Source organism: Tamandua tetradactyla, chromosome 18 (genome assembly GCF_023851605.1).
Source record: "Tamandua tetradactyla isolate mTamTet1 chromosome 18, mTamTet1.pri, whole genome shotgun sequence".
Lineage (NCBI taxonomy): Eukaryota > Metazoa > Chordata > Mammalia > Pilosa > Myrmecophagidae > Tamandua > Tamandua tetradactyla.
In genome coordinates this window covers 24371896-24395499 of record NC_135344.1, presented here as the reverse complement: position 1 = coordinate 24395499, position 23604 = coordinate 24371896, and the positions used below count along the sequence as shown (strand labels likewise).

General features: G+C 42.7%; 3 long non-coding RNA genes across 6 annotated transcripts in view; 1 reads left to right on the top strand and 2 right to left on the bottom strand.

Annotated features, from left to right (window-relative positions):
* Positions 1-5858: 5858 nt before the first annotated feature.
* LOC143662559 (uncharacterized) lies at positions 5859-8041 on the bottom strand. Its single transcript, XR_013165409.1, has 3 exons — positions 7968-8041; positions 6962-7186; positions 5859-5951 (listed from the first exon to the last, which is right to left on the bottom strand). It is a non-coding gene; the product is annotated as an uncharacterized LOC143662559 (long non-coding RNA).
* Positions 8042-9840: 1799 nt separating this feature from the next.
* Positions 9841-23604, top strand: part of LOC143662027 (uncharacterized) — a 36792-nt gene continuing 23028 nt past the window's right edge. The window contains exons 1-4 of one of the 4 annotated variants that reach the window (XR_013165098.1): positions 9841-10008; positions 10108-10615; positions 15627-15714; positions 21340-21883. This is a non-coding gene — a long non-coding RNA (uncharacterized LOC143662027). Of the gene's footprint in view, positions 10009-10107; positions 10616-15626; positions 15715-16560; positions 16724-16764; positions 17027-21339; positions 21884-23604 lie in introns of those variants that run through there. The other 3 variants (XR_013165101.1, XR_013165100.1, XR_013165099.1) reach the window with 3 other exon arrangements.
* On the bottom strand, positions 16737-18834 carry LOC143662028 (uncharacterized). The gene is made up of 3 exons (XR_013165102.1): positions 18499-18834; positions 17391-17451; positions 16737-16895 (listed from the first exon to the last, which is right to left on the bottom strand). It is a non-coding gene; the product is annotated as an uncharacterized LOC143662028 (long non-coding RNA).

The window sequence follows — 23604 nt, the reverse complement described above, 5'->3', positions numbered from 1 at the left end:
TCGGGTTAGCACTGTTCTCTAAACCCTTCTTAGCACGTCTCATCCTTTTCCCACTTACGCAGCAGTCCTTGAAATGTAGTTAGAAGTCAGAGACTCTACTTTCATCTAAATTTAATTTCAATCTGATCTCAATCAAGATCAAGACAAAATGTTTGTTTTTCATCCCAGCAGGTTATTTCTCAGACTCAGAGAGTGACATACAACACGTACCTAACAACAACAGGTTTCTAACTGCTTTGAACATCCAGGCCAGCGGCACTTTTATTATTGTTTGGTTTTCTCCTACAACGAGGACTTCTCCTTAGCTCCCTGGTAAGGACGGTTGACTAATTAGATGAAACGCAGCCCGTGTAGGGGACTTTAAGTGTCCCGATGTTGTAAGCCACGCAGTTGTACCTTTGTCATGCTGAGATCAGTGTCCGGCACATAGGAGATGCCCAATAAGGAGTTGCATGAATTATAAATGTTGTTATTCTTTAGGAAAACTAGAGTCAAGTTACATGAAAGAAGCATCAAGGCTAGTAGTTTCCCTTTTAAATGGTTAGTCATGAAAAGTAAGCAATATGGAGACTCTGATTTCATTCTATCTGCAGAAGCCACACCAAACCTGTGTTTTCTAGCCTATAAACGGGCGTCTGCCCACAGGGCCTTGATGCAGCCCCTATGCACGTGTGACCTCTGTCCCTCCCTTCGGGGCTGACATGACCCTCTGCTCCCCTTCTTTACCCACACGTGGCCAGAAGCTGCGAGCTCCCTGCGTTTTCCCCTTTCGAAGTTCTGAAAGACACAAAGAAAGTTCCAGCAGCTGTTTGTTCACCTCAGCCACTCTTCGCAGAAAGCATGGAATTAGAGGGGGCGGGAGGACTGTCTACTGTGAGAGGGAAATGGGAAAATATTTGAATGACTGACCAGATGGGATTTCACACAAGGATTTTTTTTTTTTAATACACAAGGATTTTTTTTTTTTTAATTGGATGCCTAAAGATTTTGAACAACTTTTTGTGGGTCTATTGGCCATTTGTGCCTCTTTTGTGAAGTGTCTGTTCAAGTCTTTTACCATTTTTAGTTGGGTTGTTTATCCTTTTATTATTGATTTGTAGGTGTTCTTTATATGTTCAGGACATAAGTCTTTTGTTGGATTTGTTTTGTGACTGTTTTTACCCAGACTGTGATCTGTCTATTCATTTTCTTAATGCTATCCTTCATGGGCAGAAATTTTTAATTTTGGTGAAATTCATCTTTTTGTTTCTTTTATGGCTGGTGCTGTCCACATCCTGTCCAAGGAAACTTTTGCCCACTCCAAGGTTATGAAGTTATTTATTTTGTTCTAGAAGTTTTGTGGCTCTAGGTGTTACATTTAGGCCATGATCCATTTTGATTTAATTTTTGTATATAGAGTACAGTAGGCATTGAGGTTTATTTTTTCCCATACATATATCCAGTTATTCCAGCAATATCTGTTAGAAAGACTTTCCTCTCCCCTATTGAATTAAGGCCAAAAATTAGAACTAGTCCAAATATCCATCAACAGGTATGTGGTTAAACAAACTGTGGTATATTTGTACAGGGAAATATGACTCAGCAATAAAAAAGAACAAAATACTAACATATGAATCAACATGAATGAATCTCTGAGGCTTTGTATTGAATAAAAGAACTAAAAACAAAAGAGTTCTTTCTGCATGATTTTACTTACATGAAATTCTAGAATAGACAAAACTATAGTGACCGAAAGCAAATCAGCAGTTGCCTGATTGGGGGGGGGGGGGGGGGAAGGAAACTTTCTGCTGTGATGGAAATAGTCTATACATTATTTTGAGTATTGGTTACAATTGTCAAAATTCCATCCACCTGAGCACCTAAAAGCTATTTTGTAGGTTGATTGCACCTCAGTTTAAACATATACTGGGGGCGGGGAGAGGGGGAGAATTAAAATGTGAACCTTCCTGGATTATGCCCAAATAGCAAAGTCCCTCCCTCTCAGCAGATGGCTTTTTGCTGAAGGCTGAGAAAGAGAGAGACCACGCCGTGTACTTTACTTCTCCTTGTTCCCGAGACTGTGGGATAGATTTTTTTTTTGAAAACATTGGCGAGGAGATTTACATTCAAAACCAGCTGAGTAAACAATGGGACTTTGGTGAGTTGTTTTGTTCCCCTCTGTGTTTGGAAATTTGAGCCTGGCATATCTTTGTCAAGCACATTTCATTTAGAAGATCATTTACATTTGTACAAAATCATGGCTGTAGCCCATCTGCTCAACTATTATGTAAGACCCAACACTCGCCTAAGAGTGATGTGCGTTGATCTTAGTGAGTCTATGAACTTGAGTGCCTGGGATTCAAGTTCTTCTAGAATAATCTCGAGCCTGTCATTTCCAACATTTTCTTTAGAATGTCATGGTTAATATCCACATTAGGGAAACTGAATTAGTGGGGGGCTTCAAATTCCTAATAACGATACCAGATTTTCTGCTGCAGTTAAGCAAGTGTGTGCTAGCGGTTGTAGAGGGATGTGAGCTAGAAAGTTGTTTATTTTTTTCTACCTGATGGTTTTTCCACTGGAATATGATTTTGTAACAATGAAACAGCTGAGGCAGCTACAGGATTCATATTAATATATGCATGCAAATGGGTTAGGAATGAAATTAACATAATGTCTGTGCTTTGGTTTTCCCTCAGAAGTTGAGAGTACTGGTTTATTTACAGTCTGCAGTCAGCACAGCCAGGCAGCTATTGTGCTGGACAGATGGTGGGAAGGGAAGGCCATGTGCTGGGGCTCAGACGGGTGAGTGTTAATGTTACACTGTGTGGGGACAGCTCTTCAAAGGGGTCAGAGCCAGGAGGAGAAAGCAGATGGCAACCCAGGCCCCTTTTGCCTTCCAGAGTTCTTAACCCTTCTCTTTAGTCCCTTTGTTCTAGTTTCACCTGCCAGCACTTTAGAGAAAAGGCAAATGGGGAGTGGCAGCGAGGTGCCAGCAAGGGGGTTGCCATGGCAGAATCTTGGGGGAGACAGCAACAGAGAATGGGTCGCAGCCACAAGACTCGAGGGCACCAGCGGGAAGCTGGGGCTGTAAGTCAGGGGAAAGGGAGGCTCTGAGCTACTGGAGCCAAAGGACAGGCCAGGAGAGCAGTCTAAAGGCCAGACAGACTCTCCCAGAGGGACGGGGTGGGAGGTGGGTGGAAAGGCGTAGGAAGCACCCTGATCTCTGTGCAGAAACCTGGTCGGGGAGACAGCAAGTCAAGCGTGAGGTCTCTGATACTGAGAAAGTCCCAGGCCATCCAGAACCCAGAGGCCTGCGGGTGGGACTGCAAATGCATGGCCAGAAAACAGGTGTAGGGAAGCGGCCATTAAATAGTCTTCTGTCTCTTTCCCCTCAGTCATCCATTCCAATTCACTTCCTCAGACCAAGCCTTGCTCCCACAGCTGGGGAGGAAAACCCTGCTGGTACAGGAGGGGAAAAAACTTTTGCCCCCAGTCCAAGCCTCTCTCTCAATTATCTATTATTATGGTTATTGTTTTGTTATTATTATTATTTTGTCTTGAGAAAAAGTGAGCAAGTGATAGAAAGATGCCAGCGGTGTTACACTAATGGTTGTCCCCACATGCAAACGTGAGGTAAGGGGAAAGTAGTTCCAGCCCCATTCGATAGTATGTTTTCAAGATACATTTGAATGAATGGATGCTTAACTCAAGAGTATTTCCATGTTATTTTTCCCACTACACCATTTAGATTTCTCAAGCATAACAGCTTTTTAGTCCTCAATAGTCTCCTATTAAAATAAAATACTCTGGAAAAGTATTAGCCCTAAGAACTAATGTCTTGAGTATACCAATTGAAATACAATTTGACAGCAAATGGAGATTCAGTGTAGGCAATTCTTAGAGGAGGGCTGAGGGGTAGGGGAGAAATAAACAAGAGGAAGGAGAAATGACTAAGGTTGTTTTGTTCTGGTCTGCAGAATTTAAGGAAAAACCACAAAACAAATGTGATGACCCAGGGGTGGTTTGCCATTCTTTTTGGCAGTTGAACATCTGACCCATCTCTGGGGTTTGGTGACTAACTTCCATTGCAGAAGATGCTCGTATTTTCCCAGCCTGCCTTGCAGCTGGGCACAAGCACATGGCTGAGCCCCTTCGGGTCATTGAATCCAGAGCCCTCTGGAGTGGCAGCAGGTTTGAGTTCCTGGTCTGAGGGTGGCAATGTGCTACCTGCAGCACATGGTGGCTGCGACAGGGTAGCCACAGTAGACCAACTCTGCAGAAGGTTCTAGGGCATTGTGCCTGGCTGCTTGGCTCTGAGTATGCTTATTCAGCCCTTCCAATTCTGTGAGCCATCGAGGCTCTCTTCTTCTTTTTAATTAACAGCTACATCAAGGTATACTTCACATACCACAAAATTCACTTTTTAAAAGTACACATTTTGGTGGTTCTTAGAATGTTCTGAGAGTTGTGCAATGATCAAAGCTATCTAATTTTAGAAAATTTTAATCAACCCTGCTGTACAAACAAAACAATACATATCGATTAGCAGTTGTTTTAGTTTTCTGAGGCTACTATAACAAAGTACCAAAAACTGGGTGGCTTAAAACAACAGAAATGTATTATCTTATGGTTCTGGAGGTCGGAAGTTCCAATCAGGCTGTGAGCAGCGTTTTGCCTCCTCTGGAGCCTGTTGGGTTCTGGTGGTGGTTTGCCATCACATCAGTCCAGGGCATTCTGCAGAAGAACTTGACCTCTGACCTTGTCCTTCTGCCTTATCTCTGTCTCTATCCAAATTTCCTCTCCTTATAAAGACACCAGTCATTTTGGATTACTGGCTCACCCTAATCCAGCTAGTTTGGCCTCATCTTAACTAATAACATTTCAAAGATCCTATTTCCAAATGGGGTCACACACTCATGGGACCAGGAATTAAGGCCTGACCAAATCTTTTTTTGGGGGACACAATTCAATCCATAACAGCATTACCCCCTCTTCCTTCCTTCCATGGCCTCTGGCAACCACTAATCTATATTCTGTCTCTATGGATTTTTCTTTTCTAGACATTTCATAGAAATGGAATCATACAATATGTGGTCTTTTGTGTCTAGCTTCTTTCACTTGGCATGATGCGTTTGTGTTGTGATATAGATCAGTACTTCATTCCATTTTATGGCCAAATAATATTTAATTGCATGTATATACCGTATTTCATTTATCTATTCATCAGTTCATAGACACTTGGATTTTTTTCTCACTTTTTGGCTATTATGAATAATGCTTCCATGAACATTTGTGTCCAAGTTTTTGTGGACATACATTTTCAATTAATTCACAACTCTGTGGTTGTGTAGGGCACATTAGTTGTATACTAACCAGTGTAGAGGGGTATTCCAGTTACATATAGGGTATGTAAAGGACCTGACTGTAGTTTTGCTTTGACTCTGGCCACCAGGTACTTCTCTGGATGGGTCCTTCTCTTGCTCTTTGTTCTCCCTTTGTTTTCCCAATAGATCTCATGCTCTCAATCCTGGCCTTTTCCCAGACTCCATGTTCCATTGGTGTCTACAACCCAGCTCTGCCAGAATATGTGATGATTAACTACTCTCACCACTTGGCTCACTCTTGGCCATCTTCAGTCTGATGTTCCCAGATATATGAGCTTTCTATTGCTTCTGGAACAAATTACCACAATCTTAGTGCCTTAAAAAAAAACCACAAATGTATTCTTCTACAATTCTGGAACTTGGAAGTTTGAAATCGGTTTAAATGGGCTAAAGTCAAGGTGTTGGCTGGGCTCGTTCCTTCTGCAGGCTCTAGGGAAGAATCTGTTTCTTTGCTTCTTTTTGTGCTTCTAGGAGCCACCTACATACCTTGGCTTGTATCCCTGTCCTCCATCTTCAAAGCCAGCATCTTGCTTCTGTGTCATATTACCTTTTCTGTTTATGGTTACATCTCCATCTACCTTCTTCCTATAAGGACATTTGTGATTATATTTAGGGCCTGCCTGGAAAACCCAGGCTAATCTCCCCATCTCAAGATCTTAACTTAACCACATCTACAAAGTCCCTTTCATTATATGAGGTAGTAGTCACAGGTTCTGAAGATTAGGACATGGCTCTCTTTGGGGGTCACTAGTCATCCTCCCACACCAGGTATGGCCACACTGGCTGATTAGAGCTGGCATCTGCGCTGACTCATTAGGGTCTATGCCAGTTGCCTATATTTGGACTCTGACCAGTTGTCAAATATTCTGAATATCATCCTGTTATCAGCCCTCTTTTTTAGAGAGCTGAGGGAATATGAGTTTGTAGGGACTAAAATAGATGGATAGTGAACTCAAAAATAATTGAAGCCATTGGTGTTCAGGTGTATTAAAGTGTAAGTCAGGATAAGAAAACCATTGACAGGAAAAGCCCAGGGATGTGTTAGTGATATGAGACTGAAATGCCAGAGACAGGTAGAAGAGAAGCCACAGGAAAATAAAGAGCAAAGTTTCCTGCCTTGTTGAGCAGGTAACAAGCAAACTGCTATTTGGAGGGCTTTCTGAGGTTTCAATTTGACCTGAATCCCAGAGAGAGGGTTAGCCCTGGGAACCAACTGAAAGGACTTGCTTCTGTGCAAGAAAGAGGGGGCCGAATCCAAGGCGGGCTTGGATGTGGAACTCCAGGTGGGATTGAACAGAAAAAACCCAGAACTGAGGATTTAAAAAATTTCCCATCCAGGCCTCTGAATCTATGCTGTGAGCCTGTGGCTTGCATCCCTCCCTCCCTCTCTCTCTCTCCTTTCCTCCGTGTAATGCTTCCAAGAGAGTAAGCACTGCATGAGCGACCTGAGAATCACTTAATGAAATGCAGGATTTGGACCTTTTCCCAGAAAAATAAGAATTTCTGAAGGTGGGGTCCTGGAATCTGCATTTTAATAAGAACAGATCATTCTTACATGGTGAAGTCCCCAGGCAGGAATGCTGTGACTGACTTACACGAGGAGGCTCGGGAACACCGTCTTTTCATCAGATTTTATACAGAGTCTCTTGAGTCACCCACGAGCACAGGACAAACAGTCATAACCATCATTGGAAAAGACCCCAGAATCATCTAAAATCTGAGAGGGCAGATGGGTTTCTATTTCACTTGCCAGCTGTGTTTGATTGGTCATGGCTGCCTGGATCGTAGTGTTAAGAAAAGTTAGGAGGCCTGGCCTGGGCCTGGAAAGGGAAGAGAGCAGAGATGAATTAGTAATGTCTGCCATGATCACAGGCTGGGGAGAGGGCTTGTGCACGGCTGCCTCCTATCTGTCATTTTCTCCTAGAAAGATCTAGCTAAGCATTCTTGCTTTATGGTGAGATACTGAAGATGAACAAAAGATTGGTACTATATATGTACACTTTAAAGAACGAAAACAAAACATATCCTTTACAAAATTTCTCTAGATAGCAGTTTCCAAAAGCTCCTTGGGTAACGCGTTGCATTGTCTCACAACTTTCTTAATGTCAAATTTAAATAAATCCCTTTTGGCATAATTTAAGTCCAATCCCTTTCATTCTATCCTCAGGGAAAAAACAGAACAGCTGCTCATGCTCTCTCATTCAATATGCCTCCCTATTTTTAAGAATTCAGTTCTCCAGAGAAAAAAAATTAATGAGACTCTTCTATTTTAATGAGTTTCTTGTATGATGGATTGGCATTTTTCTCCCCAAAGCTCAAATTTCTTGGTTACAGAGACAAGTTAGAATAGAACATTGAGAGTAGGGGAATTTAGATATCATCGAGCGCCGCCTTTTCATAGATGAGACAGGAGACCCAGAGAAATGAAAGGCCTGGCTTTCCCATGCTGCAGAGTCAGAACTAAGACGGAGCTATTCTAGCTGTTATTTCAGAGTTGCTTCTATTAGACCATGATATTTTAACAATAAATGTGTTCGAAGGGGAAGAATAAATGCAGGATCAAACAAGTCTTGGGTTTCATGCACATCAGTGACTTCTTACCTCGAGCCTCTAGATCTTTCAGCCAGACATCTTGCTCTGGCTTCAGGAACATGCCAGAACCATGCATGGGGCAGGCCAGAAAGTCAAGGGAATTAATTCCGTAGGAGCAATCCTTAACCGATGAGGATGGGAATAGATAGATAAATAGCCTTGAGCCCTCACCCCTCCTTGCTGGGACAATTCTAAGGTATTAGTGACCTGGTATCCCCTCAACAGTTCTCAGCCCCAGTTTGGCCACAGGAAAACCCCCCTTTTAATGCACACTTTATTCATTTTCTCTTACCCACTCTCACTCCCCTGCACCCTCATGGTAGTTTCTGAGATCACCTCCAAAATAAATTACTTGCATGCCAAACCTAACTTCCAGATCTTCTTTTGGGGGAGATCAAACAAAGACAGTGCTTTACAGGCAACACAGAGCAGCTCAGCAGGAGCTATGATTTCAGGAAACTGAACTGTGGCTGGATTTCCAATGATGAGTAATATTCAGGACTGGATGCATAATTGATGGGGCCCACTGCAAATTGAAAATGTGGAGTCCCTTGTCGAAAAAGTGCTAAAAACCTCAAGACAGCTGCAGGAGAGCCCTAAAACAAGCATAGGGCTCTTCCGAGCTTTGTGGCCTGTGTGAGGGCACAGATTGCGCACCTTGGAGAGGACCTCTGCATTCTTTCTACATGAGAATTACTGTCTGCAGCAGTGCCCCCATTTGTGGAGCCGAGACTGTGTGCCAGGCCTCTTAGATTGCATTATGCCATTTTTTCTTCCACAACAACCTCATGGAACAGACATTTATTTATTGGGAAAAAAAAATCTATTGTGCATGGACAACAGGATGCTCTGTGGGACTTCCCCCATTGTCCTGGTCATGAATAAGATTGAAAGTTGCTAAAAAAAAAGCATTCCCACTATGGTGCAGAAGAATGCCCCCCAAAGATGACCACAGCCTAATCCCCAGAACATGTGCGTATGGAAAAAGGGACTTTGTGGATATGAATAAGGTTAAGGACCTTGAGATAGAGAGATTTTCCGGGATTATGAAGATCAACCCAATCTAATCGTATGAATATTTAAAAGAACCTGGAAGAAAGGTCAGAGATGCAATATTGCCAGCTTGGAAGGTAGAAGAAGGGGTCCTTTAGCCAAGGCATGGGGGTAGCCTCTAGAAGCTGGAAAAGGCCAGGAAACAGCTCCTCTCCAAGGGCCTTCAGAAAGAAATGCAGCCTGCTGACACCTTAATTTGCACCCATAATGACTTGTGGTGGACTTCTAACCCACTAAGCTGAAAGATAATACATTTCCATTATTTTAAGGACTATTTGTGTAATTTGTTACAGAAGCAATAGGAAGTTAATGTATCCACATTCTAAATAAAGTGGTTAATAGTCGTCCAGATACCTTATCCCAGAGTTTAGGAGGATGTGGCAGGGTGAGCACAATCACCATTCCCAACCCCAGCACCCACCCGCCCCAGTCAATACCGGGTGAGGTCCTTGGATGGGGGGACATGGCCTGCAGCCTTGGGGAGTGGGCAGGGTTCTCTCATGAGTGAGGGGCTTCTCCTTTCTCGCCCAAGAAGATGCTGTTCCCTCCTCAGAGCAAGGAAGGGAGGAGCTTCTAGGAGAATCTGGGTATTGCTGGTGGTGGAAACTGGTGTCTTATTCTCCAGCCATAGACTCCCGAGCTGGAGTGCAGGACAGTAAGAGTGATTGGGGACATCTGACAGTGTTACCTGGAGTTTGAAATCTGTGTGAATACAGAGCCTTGTGCCCATTTCTGATCTAGAGATTTCTGAAGGCAGGAGGCCCACTAGAGACACCTGTACCAGGAGGGCAAGAGTGTACTGTGATGTAATAAAGCTTGAGATGCTGGAGAAACTGCCCCCATCCGAATTCTGCACAGAACCCAGGGGATGCAAAAGAAGAGCCCCTGGGAGGTTTTGAGCTCCATGAGAAGAGCTCTGGTTAGAGGGCTGGGCAGTAGCTGTGATCTACTGGGGTGCTGGCTGGACTGGCCATGAGACATTCTATCTAGAGAAGCGGTGGGTCCTGGGTTGAACAGATCCCCCACCCCACACCCCCCCCCCCCATCAAATTCATTTCCACCCAGAATCTCAGCATGTGATCTTATTTGGACGTAGGATCTTCGCAGATGGAATGAGCTCAGATAAGGCCATAGTGAATGAGGTGAGCCCTGGATCCGATGACTTGTGCCCTTATAAGAAGAGAAGATGGAGACACGCAGGACAGAAGACCCTGGTAAGATGGAGGCAGAGGCTGCTGTGAGCCAAGGCTTGCCACCAACAGCTGAAGCCAGGAGAGAGGCAGGGGAGGATTCTCCCCTGGAGGCTTCACGGGGAACATGGGCCCCCAACACCTGATGTCAGACCTCTGGCCCCCAGAACCGTGAGGGAATCATTCCTCTTGTTTGAAGCTGCCCATTTGCAGTAATTGGCTATGGCAGCCCTAGGACGCCAAGGCAGGTGGGGAGCTGGATTGAAGAAGCTGGAGGGGGAGGTGGCCGCTCTCCATGGAGGCATCCATAGTGACAGAGGGGGAGCCATCGCCACCCACGAGAACCAGCACCTCCCACAGAAACAGAGAGGGCCCCAGGCGCCAGAGTGGGGCAGGGACAGCCTCCACCTGTAGGTAAGTGGGCATGTGAGAAGATTCCACTCCCTTAACCCTATCCTTGCCCCCAAGCTGGTTGAGTCTCGGGTGAGGACAGGGGCTTAGGGGGTACATCAGTGGTCCCCCTCACGACCTCCCTCCATGCCAACCCCTCAAGCCTTGAATCTTTACTAGGGAGAGCTGTGAACTGGATATGAGATTAAATTTGCAATCTGCATTGGACTAGTTGAAAGGAACTAGAAAATTACAGAATAGGACCAAGATGCGGTTAAGGAAGAGGAATGCAGGGTGTGACTTAAGCAGTTGAAGACCAGTGGTTGGGGCAAAAATAATTCATTTCTTATTTATGCCCCAATAAATTGAACTTCCTTGCTAAATTGATTTTGTGTTAAGCTGGTGAATTCTGAGGAAATACTGGGAGAAACGCATTAACCAAAGAAAAGAAACTGCAGAATGCTTCCATTCTTAACATCACAAGAGCAAGGGAGCCAAGGACCCATCAGAATTTGACCGTGTGGACACAGCAGCCACCGAGTCTGGGCAGCAGAGACTCCAGGAGGGGCTCGGGGCTGGCTGGGCCTTGGGTTAATAATATATGTGTAAATGAAGAGAAACAGCAATTCGAAGTGGAGCATTGGGGTCCTGCCAGCACCCCCCTTGGGAGTGGTTTAGGAGGAGCTTGTGAAGGGAGAGCTCCAGAGGCAAAAGCTGCAAAGAAAAGGGATTCTCCTGAGTTAATGAGCCTGGGAACATCTTTGTTACGGCGGACCTGTCACGGCCCACTGATGCGGCCATAGGAAAATAAAACCCAGTGTTTCAATTCCTCCAAGCCCCAGCCATTCTGCCTGAAGGCTGTTGCTGTCTAGAAGGAGACTCCAGGCTTGAGGGTCAGTGGCTCCTGTTCTGCTTGTGGGTGGCTTTGGTGAAGGAACTTGGGGTTCTAACAGAGGTGGGGTGTCTCCATTGCTTTCCTGGGCCTCACCGCCGGGAGGGTCCAGCCCATGCAAGGGCTGAAGTTGAGCCATCAGTCCCTGTATTTTGTAGATGAAGAAACTGGAGCGCCCAGAGGTTACGTGACTTGCCCAGGATCTTAGAGATTCTAAAACATGGAGCTGGGATTTGGGTCCTGTCCTCTCTCTACTGACACTGCAGAGCAGGTCAGATCTGAGGTCTCCCGGCTGCACTCTGCTACTCTGGAGGAAAGTAAATTTCAGTCAGTCAGCAGTAACTGAAGGACACCCCCTCAGGGTCCTGCCCTCTCCTGGGTGCTTTCCCTCCCACAGCCAGCGCCCAGGCGTCCTGGCCAGCGCCTGCCCTCAGGTGGCTGAAACGTGGGGCTGGAGAAATGGAATCATGCACGACCTTTTCTTCCTTTCTGCTGCTTCAGGGGCTTGGAGGGTGTCTTTTTCAGAAGGGGAGGAAATAAAACCTCCCATTAAGAATCAATTAATTCAATTAAGAGACAATTAATTATTTGAAAAGTGGCTTATGAGAGTCTTTGCTCAAGTTGTATCTGGTCTGAATTGGTTAAAATAACTCGGGGTGAGAGTAGAAGGGTCCAGTTCTTTTGACAGATGCATTGAATCCACAAATGTTACCCATTTTGCTTAAAGCCAAAGAGGAATTCATAATCCTAAATTAACCTCAGAGAGGACAGTCAGATCAGTTCAAATTCACAGATTTTCCAGTGTAAATCCTTGCTCAACACCAGTTCAAACACCTAAGGGGTTATAACCAAACTGCAAAGCACTACCTTTTAAGGAGCTGACATATTATGATGAAAACAATTTTTAAAAGAATAATAGGAGACAGACTATAATCAAGTTTGAAATCATGTTGTAAAAAATCTGCGAACCAAAGTATTAAAGTAAATTGGGGTGAAATCATGATTTGAAAGACTGATAGTGGAGCAAAAAAGCAGCAAAATGAGAAGTAGTATGTTAAGGGATCATGAAGGTTGTACTATAGGCTTGGTTTTATTTTTCTAGAAAATTTCCTCTGAATAATTTATTCAAGCACTAAGCAGAGTGTCATTTTTGTTTTTAGAACACTTAATACATATTGATTGTAATGGCAGAAAGCATAATTAAGAATTCAAATGCTTTTTCTTTCCTAATTTTTCCAAGCCAATTCCTAGGATTGTTCTCAAACCAATTCCTAGGATTGGTTTGGAAAAATTCCTAGGAATTGGTTTAATTCTTTTAAAAATTTTTTATGTTTTATATAAAACATATATGTTGCCATTTTAGCCATCTTTCAGTGGACAAGTAAGTGACATTAAGTACATTTACAATGTTGTGCTGCCTTCCTATCACCCATTTTACCCAAACTTTTTCATCACTCCACAGAAACTTTGTACCAAGAAAGTACTAAAAATGCTATTATTCTTAAGATATTGAATATATCTTTCCTATATCACATGGTAAATTTTTGTCATAATCTTGGGCATGGATTTCACCGTGACAGAGTAAATTCTTATATCATCTAGACAGGCACTAAATTGTAAAGAGGACCACTGAAGGAAAGAAATTCCCTCCATGGTGCATCTGCTTTTTTTTTTTTAACATTTTAAAAAGATCTTTCAGAATATTTCTTGGGAATTCAAATATGAACTGACACTGTAATTTGGACTATATCCCATTAGCTTCTTCTTTTATTATGACTAAATAATTTCATGCATAACCATTATTGTTTACATCACAAATTTGACTTTCAAGTACATTTTGGTAAACTGAATCATACATTTTTTTAAAGTCATTTTTACAAAATTAGAGGAGTATTCCTCTGGAAAAGGTGTTTTCAATATATAGATTTGCAAACTTTATGTTAAACTTTATGTTAAGAATGATGAATTAAAAAGCTAGACCGTAGCTAATAAACATGTTTTTTAAAGTAGCATTAAAATTGTTTTTGACATTAAAAATGGCACATGGTAATTGTAGAAAAATGAAAAAATATAGAAAAATTTAAAAAGGAAAATAGAAATCACTCATAAAGTATATGGATAACAATGGTAACTTTTAGTATATTTTCTTTCATTTTTTCCCTATGTATACATACATTTTAAATAAAATTGGGGTCATATTACATGCACAATACAAAATATACAGTTTTGTATCCTGCTTTTTTCATTTTTCATTATATTGTAATCATTTCCAATGTCATTAAATATGATTTAAAATCATGACTTTTAGTGAACAGCATAATATTTTCTAAGATGGATGTAAGTTTTTAAAATACAGCAGTATTATTTCATATTTAGATTTTTCCTAAGTAGTTGCTGCAACACATAATGCATTTCATTTACATGGCTAACTTTGCAATGTGTCTGAATATTTCCATAACCTATATTCCTAGAACTAGAATTTCAGAGTCAAAAGACTATGGATGGGGGTGGGCCACGGTGGCTCGGCAGGCAGAGGTTTGCCATGCCGGAGACTTGGGTTCAATTGCCGGTGACTGCCCATGCCAAAAAAATTTAAAAAAAGAAAGACTATGGACATTTTAGAGAATCTCAACAGGTATTGCCAAACTGAATCCTAGATGCAGCCAACCATTTATAAGATGCCCGTGTCACTGCCCCCTTGCCACCAACAAATATGATTTTAAGAGCATTTTTCAAGCCAGAACTTTGAAATGAATCCAAGAGTTGGAGTTACAGAGACTGAGGCCAAGTTCAGCAGGTCCAGGTGAGGTTTGGAAGGGCAGCTGAGAGAGAGAACCAGCAGGTCTGGAATAATTCCTGCAGGTGCCACAATCCCTCCTCAGACTCCTTGTGAGGAGGGCAGGTGGGCGGTGGTACACAGCTGTTCTGGAGAATGGTAGCAGGCACTGTATGCATTGCTTCCTGACACCTCTGCCTAATGCCTCCTGCCTCAGTCTTCTACTCCTCACGGCATAACCTATCAATAATCCTAAAGCAACCAGGGAGTCCAGGTCCATTTCCGTTTCAAGTCAGCCAAGCAATGGCAAGATGAATAAAGAGCCTCAATTCCATTGGAATTAAGACCCACTCTCACACCCAAGAGTCAATGGCCCCCCAAATAAAGTAATGTTTTCATATCATTTCTTGAATCACCTCCATCATCAACCAGACTGAAGACTCAGTGTTCAGGGATAAGGGGAGGGGCGTGCATCTAGCAGTCCCCACCCTTCTCCCTTCCATTTCCTCTCGATTGTCTGTCCCCCCACAAGTGACTCATACCAGCTCATGAAAGCTAATGGTCACAGTTTTCAGAATGAATTTTGAGGCCAGTTGTTAAATACAGTTATTTAAAATTAAATTATGTTAATTTACCATTAAACAGATGATATTAAAAACAAAGGCAATAAATACTCAAAATTCACTACCTCTTTAGTACGTTTTACTATTATTTACATCTATTGAATCTGTATGGGAGAAAAAATCTATAATGGTGTGCTGCTATGCATCTCTTTGCAACTCTGGATTCAACAATATCACATTGTAACTTGAAATCGACCACAGTGAGAATGTTTATACTAAAAAAAAATCAGGAAATGCTACAAATCAAGGCTTGGTTTACTGTTTTGTTGATTTAAGGAAGTGATAGAGATAATGTTAATGTAGATTAAACTTAAAAGTGAATCATATCTGTAGCTATTACATCATGAATAGCACAAAAAATGGAGGCAGTATTCTTCCAGTATGGAAAACTATCATCTGATTCAGCAAAGAAATTGCTTGTTTCACAATGAAGTTGCAACATACATCTTCACTATCTCCCTTTCATCTCCCTTGTTAAAGTCCGCCAAGATAGCAACCAATACTGACAGCTGTGAACCACTTCTTTGGTGGTTGGTGATAAGAATTATAAAAACTCACAGTAAATTTTGCAAGAAGTGGGAAGTCACACTGATAAAAATGTATAAACTGAAAAACAAGGTAGATGCTTTAGCTCAAATTTTATGTTATTTCTAAAATTATATAAGGAAATCATTAAGAAAATTTCACATTAACCCTCAAGAGGGATTGTGAATTTTACTAATGTACCATACAATTATTTTTCAGATTCTGATCTCCAACTGCCAAAGTGACAGCATGATCCTCTGGTGAAGCTGAATGAGGTTTCAGTTTCACGACTATAATTTGTACAAGGGTGAGAAATAATTGAATAATAAATTACATATCAGATTTAAGGCCCATAAATTGATTGCAAAAGAGGCAACAGATTGGAAGCAATTCCATTTATCATATCATGGTTGACTTCCAGCCATAGGTTGACTCATATGGGAATTTGGCAAAAAGAACAAAAGCTTTCTGTGAGAAGCAAATGCCTATGGCGTTTATAATAAGGAGAATTATATATGTTGAGATTATCTGTAAACTGGGTGCTACACATAATTTCTATCAGTGAACCGTCTAAGGCGCACACGTTCTCGGTGAGCCGGTTGTTAAGCACTTACCAGCACAGTCCTCCGCCCCCTCCCACCTCCACCCTGTTACACCCCCCCCGTCGCCCCCCCCCCACCCCCGCCCTCCGTATGGGTTCCTCCCAAAGCCCTACACTGCTCCCTGTAGCCTGGCACTGCCACTTCCGTGCTGTCACGCTTGCCCAAGAAGGATACGTGCCTGCCCTCGCCCAGCAGAGGACCTTTCCTGGGCTAGGCTGGGCCCTAGTGTCCCTTGGGACTCTGGCTGGATTCCTATCCATGCAGACGGCTCTTCTAAGACACAGCCACTGCTCCCCAGGGCAGGGCTCTGAAGTCCTTGACTAAATTTAAAAATAGTTATGCAAATGTCATATCACACTTTTTTTCCCAGAAGGGGCAGCCAATTCTGGTTTCCAACCTAGAGAGTTCTTATGATTAATGCTTTAGCTTCTTATTTTGAGAATGCTGAGTTTAAACAAATTATGTTGAATATGCTTTATACAAGTGATGCTTCCATGTGCATGTGTGTGCTGGTGTGAAATGGTAATTAATAAGAACATGGCTTTCGCTAGATCAAGTGTTCCCAACTTCGGTGGCCATGGTAAGAGGTAACATCTCTGCTGACCACGTTGAGGAACCCTTGGGAAAAGAGGAAGGCTGGAAGACTCAGAGGCGCTAATTCAATAGCCTGTCCTTTTGCATTAAATTTTGTTAAGATCATTGCTTTAAACAACTCCAAGCTCTGTATTTAACTTTTCTTGTTTTTTTTTTAACAGAGGTTTATTTCTAGGAGCCCCAGAGGGTGATTGTGTTGGTGTTTTCAGAATGGATTTATGGGCCTCTGTACATCCTCCTTTGCCCAGGTAGCCCAGGAACGGGCTGAGAGTTTATGTCTGACATATGTCATCTGCAACACAAAAACAAAATGCCTCTGTCTCAGAACAAAAGTCTGAACAAATTTTCAGACCCTCATTTTCATTATATACACAGCATGGGAAAGGGTTCCCAGAATTCTTCTAGTTTCTAAATTCCATCTCTGAGTTGAACCATACAATATTTCATTTTTATTGGAAATAATTCTATTAGCTCCAAATCATCTATTCTTTGAAAACAATGTGTGAACCATCTTAGAGGTCAACTTGGGAACATACAGAGCTTCCTGAATAAACTTAAAGATCTCAGAAATACCTGGCAGATATAAATCCACCCCCCAAACCCCTACCTAAATCCAAGGTTTCATAGAGACTTCGAAAGCTTGGAAGAAGGGGAAAGTGTTAGGTTAATTGAAAATTCAAAATACATGGAAAGCTCTGTAAAGATAAATAGTTGGGAGAATGGCATTTCAAAAGGGGAGTTCTTACAGCAGTTTCATTAAGAAAATTAGCCAGGTTGTAAACATTACCTATTAAATCCTTCCTTATGTAACTGTCATTCGCACAGAGCTACACATTCACATTTGGGAGCTGAAAAGAGAAAACAATATGGTTGACAAAAGGCTAATATCCAGAATGAGGTTTTTCAGAGACCCAGCAAATATAATGTCATGCTAGCAGTTCTGGAAGCCTTAAACTTAACAGGTGTTGTCAGGGTCAGGGCCAGCAAGCCAGGCACTGCAGGGTGGGAAGCTATTAGCTTCTTTCCACCTGCACAGAAGCCTCCCCTTTCTCCTTGGACTCAGCCCCACTCAGGGTGGATGTAATGTCCCCAGGTCCAACTGACAATCAACTCTGTAACTGCCTATTGATCAGGACACGGGAGAGAGGGAAATTTCTAGCATTATTGTTGGCTGGGGAAGTTGCTAAACCAGCAGATGGATGGTCTTGCTGCTTACATGCTAAAAATCAAGAATTCCTTCTCTCATTTCTCACATATTCTGACACAAGGCAGGGTTATGTTGAATGCGTGCACAGGCACACACATGTACACACAGGTGCTTCTTGACCCAGGTACTAATTGTATGATGTAGAGCATCCTAGACATTTGACAGCTCAGTTTCTTCTTGTGGAATGAGGAGACGAGATTCAATGGCCACTGGGGTCCATTTGAGCCCTAACAAATCCCTTTGTGGATTTTGGAGAATTCCTTTAGGGGAATTCAAAATAGTTGATGCATGCTTCCCAGCCCTGGGAAGTCACCCTTGGCATTTTCAAAAGTCCTTTTCCTCTTCAGAGCACCTCCACTCCCACATCCAATTGTCTGAGCTTAGTACCTAAATTCAGTTAAAGTAGTTAAAGCAGCTAGCAGATGGTCACTGCAGAAGAAAGGCATGGAGGTTTTTCTGGAAGGATTTTTTTAAGGGGTGAATCAAGAGGCTGAGGCATATGAAAATTAGAATTTTTCGTGTTGGAATTCCCCAGTCAGGGAGCCATGTTCCTCCCAAAGCCCACCCCAGGGATTCTTACAGATGCCAAAACGACAACTCACTGAGCAAAGATGCCCATATAAAAAGCATCTTGTGCAAAAAAATAGGCCCCTCTGTGCCAGTTATCTATGGATACATGAAAACTAACCCAAAATTTACTGGCTTAAAGAATCAGCCATTTCAGGTATGTAGTTCAGGAACTCAGGAAGGGCTTGGCTGGGTGATTCTTCCATTCTATGTGTCATCTGTTGAGGTCATTTGGTAATGACTGGACGGGCTGGTCTAGAGGATCTCAGGTGGCTTCTCTCACATGTTTGTTGTCTTGTGGAGCATGGGGGGGGGTGAGGTGGGGGAGTAGCTGGAAGGCTGGACCCAGCTGGAACTATCAACTATGGACCTGCACGTGACCTTTCCAGCATGGGTCCTGGGCTGGTTGGACTTCTTACTCAGCTACTTGGGGCTCCCACAGAGAGTGTTCCAAGAGGCCAGGGGGTAAGGTTAAAATCTAGCCTCAAAGGTTCTAGAATGTCACTTCCCCTGCATTCTATTGAGCAAGGAAGTCACTAAGACCAGTCCAGATTCAAGAAAAATGAATTAGTTTCCACCTCTCAGTGGGAGGAGAAGCAAATAACTTTCAACTATCTTTAATTTCCCGTACCCACCCCATCTCACCCTTAAAAATTACCCATAGCAGGTCCAGTAGGATTTTAGTTTCCTATAGGATTGACTATTTGCTGTCCTTAGTGTTCAGGCACCTAATTGAAGACAGTGGAACTTTATCTCCATGCTTTTAACATTTAACCCAAATGCTGGAAATTTGCCTCTAATGGCCAAATCCTGTGGTCTGTTTTCTCGTTGCTATTTGACCCAAATGTCTCTCCATTCTTCTTTCTTTTGTATTCATAATATTTATTATACTTTTTAGAAATACAGTTGTTGTGTTTTTTTTTTTTTTTTTTGATTGAAGGGTATGTTGGTGCTGGATTCAGACAGTCACAGGATCTGCCCCTTCCTTCTTTTTTTTTTTACTTGGGCAGGCTCCAGGAATCAAACCCAAGTCTCCGGCTTGGCAGGCAAGAACTCTGCCTGCTGAGTCACTGTGGCCCGCCCCCTTCCTTTTTTTTTAATGTAATTTTATTGAGATATATTCACACACCATACAGTCCAACTAAGTATACAATCAATGGTTCACAGCATCATCACATAGTTGTGCATTCATCACCATGATCATTTTTAGAACTTTTGTGTTACTCTAGAAAGTGAAATAAGGAGAAACTGAAAACTCCAGACATCCCATATACCTTTTCCCACTATCTTAATGACCACAGTATTGGACTATACCCAAGTTTAAGACTTACAATAGGGGTAGGTTAATAAAGACAGTGTAGAATTGTCAGAAATGTATATATTAGTATGGCCCCTTTCTTGAGTCTTGCTCTTCCTGAGTTCTGTGTTAGCTGGTCCCTAATGAGTCACACATGTTTTTCTTTAGGTCCCTCTATAACTATCATTGCATCCACTGGGTATTTTACCTAAGCAGGAACAAAGACTCTGCCTTCTAAACAATTCAGATTCGAACCAATACCTCTACCAAATGTCAGTTCCTTGAGTGTTTTTGAAAGCAGCTAGAGTGCCTTCAGATGGCAGCTTTCCCATTTGCAGCCATTACCATCCAGCAAAACCCCCTTTGAACTAGAACAGCAAATAAAATCCACCGAAGTGGCTGAGGATGGCCCAAAGCTTTCACAAGGGGGAGAGAGGTGGATCGTCCCAGGTGGAGCAGAGACTTTTAAGACATCAGCTTTATTATATTCTCCAAGTTGGATGAAGAGGCCCTGCTGTTTGCAGACAGTGTGCTGTCCTTACAAAGCTGTAAAAATGACCTCCTATTCCTCTTCTTCAGATAGCATACATCCTGGACGCCCTGTCTCTTCTGAGTTGAAGGACTAGGCTTGACTCCTGACAAGTTTGAGAAAAGTCCTCAGGGACATGTCTTGCTCTCTGGTTAGCAGAGCCAGGCTTAAATACTTAAGCAGCAGACTGGGCACAGGCTCTGTCGAAACAAATGCAGAATATTTTTCGTTTGAGAAAACTACATGTTATTTGGAAAAATAATGTTCTTACTGCTTTGTAATATCTTTGTGCTACAGGGAGAGCTCAGAGTGCTGGAGAAAGCACTTCAGGATCAGAAATTAAGCCAAGTTATTAGTAATTCATTTGCTTTAGCACGTATGGGAGATAATGCTCTCCTTGGCATAGTGGTCCAGGTAGACAGCTCTGCCAGCAATGATTTGGAGCCACTTCTGAGCTGAGTGCCACACTGGCTGCAGTAGGGTGAGGAGGAGGCCACCTGCTTCCTAGAACAACTGGGATGGAGGCTTCTTCTTTTGTCTGCTTAAAGCAAATTTCTGGGTTGAGCTGACAACAGTGTATTCTGTTGCCTAGATCCACTGAGTACATATGGAAATACCTTAAGATTGCAGCTAGAAATTCTTGGTCCAACTGTGCATTTTTATTTTCAACATAAGATTTGTTTGAACACAGTTCTCACATTATCCATAAGTCAGATGGCATCAGGGCCATAGGGTTAGGTGGGACACAAAGCCCACAAGTTAACATCTTAAGTGGGTTCCTCTGCATTCTCAGCATATTTGGCACCAGGCTATGGAAAGGAACCCTCTAAAATTGGAGATGATAATGCTTAGTAAATTCAAATGAAGCTTGAATCCTACTGAAAATTCTAATTTAATTATCAGGTAATCTGTCAATCATCAATATTTATCCAATGCCTTTTCAAATGTCTGTGGTAATGGAGGGGAGCAATACTGTAACCTAGCTATTTTGGACACACAAGTATCATTGATTGATTGTTATATAAATCAGTGGCTGATGGAAAATACAAATTACCCGGTGGCTTCTCTTTGGATTGCGATGGCATTCTATGATTTTCTCCCACAGTTGATGTGCTGTTTTTCCCTTTTTTGCTCAGGCTGGTACTGAAATGAGCTTGCATCTCTGAATATATACCAATTAGTGCTACAGAGAAGAGGCCAGGAAGTATGCTGCATAAGAAGAATTGAGTTTGGGATCAGGAGTTTGCTGTCCTTGGGACTTGATCTGTGGATGGCTCAGGAGGCCCTTCTCCATGCCACATTTCTTGACTGGCCTTCTTGACAGTACCCTGGGCAGGTGGTTTGTTTTCCCATGCAGAGGTGTGCTTTGCTCACATCATTGTACGACTTTGATTGCAAGATAAAAACAAACAACAAACAAAAGTTCTGCTCATTCCTTTTTATCAGTTCTCCTAACACTCAAGTGAAAGATGTGATGTCACATGCCACTGTCCATGAAGATACTCTTGACAAGGTCATCAATGAATGGCTTCATCAGGGTTCAGTGCCATGTATATACTCTCACTGAAGGGCTGGATTGAAATTATACTCACCCAGTTTTTAGGCAACACTTAGCCAGAGGAAACGAGAGAAGGGTATCCAAAATCTTGGCAAGTCAACTCAGAATTCACCAGGACCAAAGTAAGTCCAAGGTCTTTCCATGAAGCTATTCTAACTCTTCTGGCCTCCCTGAGCTCTCCCTTCTCTCCCATCTCTTCCTGCATCTACTGCTTTGTACCTCCTCTCAGACATTTTCTTAGGTCTTATATTATTCTAAATGGTTTCATGAATGTTTGTTTTCATCCGGCAGTAGGTCACATCCTTAGATTGGGTGGTCAGGCCTCTCTGAAGAGGTGGCAACTGGACTGATACTTCAGTGATGAATGCTGCTGGTTGGGCTCCCCTGGAAGCGGACTCTGGGATGAAGATTAACTTGTAGGAGGTTTATTAAGGGGTGCTCTTAGAATCGACACCCAAGGAAAGGAGAGGAAGAAAGCAGCATAAGGAAGAGGGAGAGCTTGAGGCAGATGCAGCCCCAGGGAAGGCCTCAGTCAATCCCAGGGGAACTCGAGAACTGAGATGGTTCTTCATAAGTTGCCCCAAATTGGGGTGAGACTGGCAGTTATATCTCTGCAATAATCAGTCATTGGATGCTAGCTGCTCCAACAAGGAAGCATGGTCTTGGGAGAGACGACTGCCTTTGGCTGAGGCAGTTCCCAGAGGGGGCTGACGGCTGAGGGCTGTCTGCTGGAAGCACTTTCAGCAGATGGGACACCAGTCCTTTATGTTTGAAGAGGATCTCAGCAGTATATCACAGCATCCACAGCAATGAAATATAAATAATGGAAGAAGAGCATTTCAGGTAGAGGAGATGGAAAGAATGAAAGCCCAAAGACACAAGTTAGCTTAGGGAGTTCAAGCAAAGGAAAGGAAGAATGCAAATACATTAAGGGGAATGCATTAGAAGATAGGGGATGGAGAGGCAGCCAGGGACCTCTAGGAGCAGTAGGGAGCCACTTGAGGGTTTTAAGCAGAGGAATGACAGGATCTGATTTCCACTTTTAAAAGATCACTCTGGCTGCTGTGTGGTAAGTCTACTGTAGGGTTAAGAGTGGCAGCAGGGAGAGAGTATTAGAGCAGTTGAGGTGAGATGATAGTAACTTGGATTAAGGTTATTGCAGTAAAGCTGATAATAAGAGGTCAAACTGGGAATTTATCTTGTGGGTAGAGCCAATGTATTATTATTATTTTTAAATATTTTTTTATTTGCAAATCTTCACACACATACATTCCATACATGGTGCACAATCAATGGCTCACAACATCATCACACAGTCGTACACTCATCCCCATGATCATTATCTAGAACACCTGCATCACTCCAGAAAAAGAAACAAAAAGAAAAAAAGAAAAAACTCATTTAGACTTCACCTCCACCCCTCCTTCTCATCGACCACCAGCACTCCCATACACCCAATGCACTTCACCCCTTCTCCCCGCATCATTCATCTGTTCTCCATCCATATTTTTTTACTCCTCTATCCACACCCCAAACAAAAGGAACATCAGACACAAGGCTTCCACAATCACAAAACCACACTGCAAAAGCTACATCCCCATACAATCATCTTCAAGAATCCAGGCTACTAGAACACAGCTCAACACCTCCAGGTACCTCCCTCCAGCCACTCCAATACACCATAAACTTAAAAAGGATATCTATATAATGCATAAGAATAACCTCCAGGACAACCTCTTAACTCTGTTTGAAATCTCTCAGTCACTGAACTTGATTTTGTCTCATTACTCTCTTTCCCCTTTTGGTAAAGAAGGCTTTCTCAATCCCTTGATGCTGGGTCCTG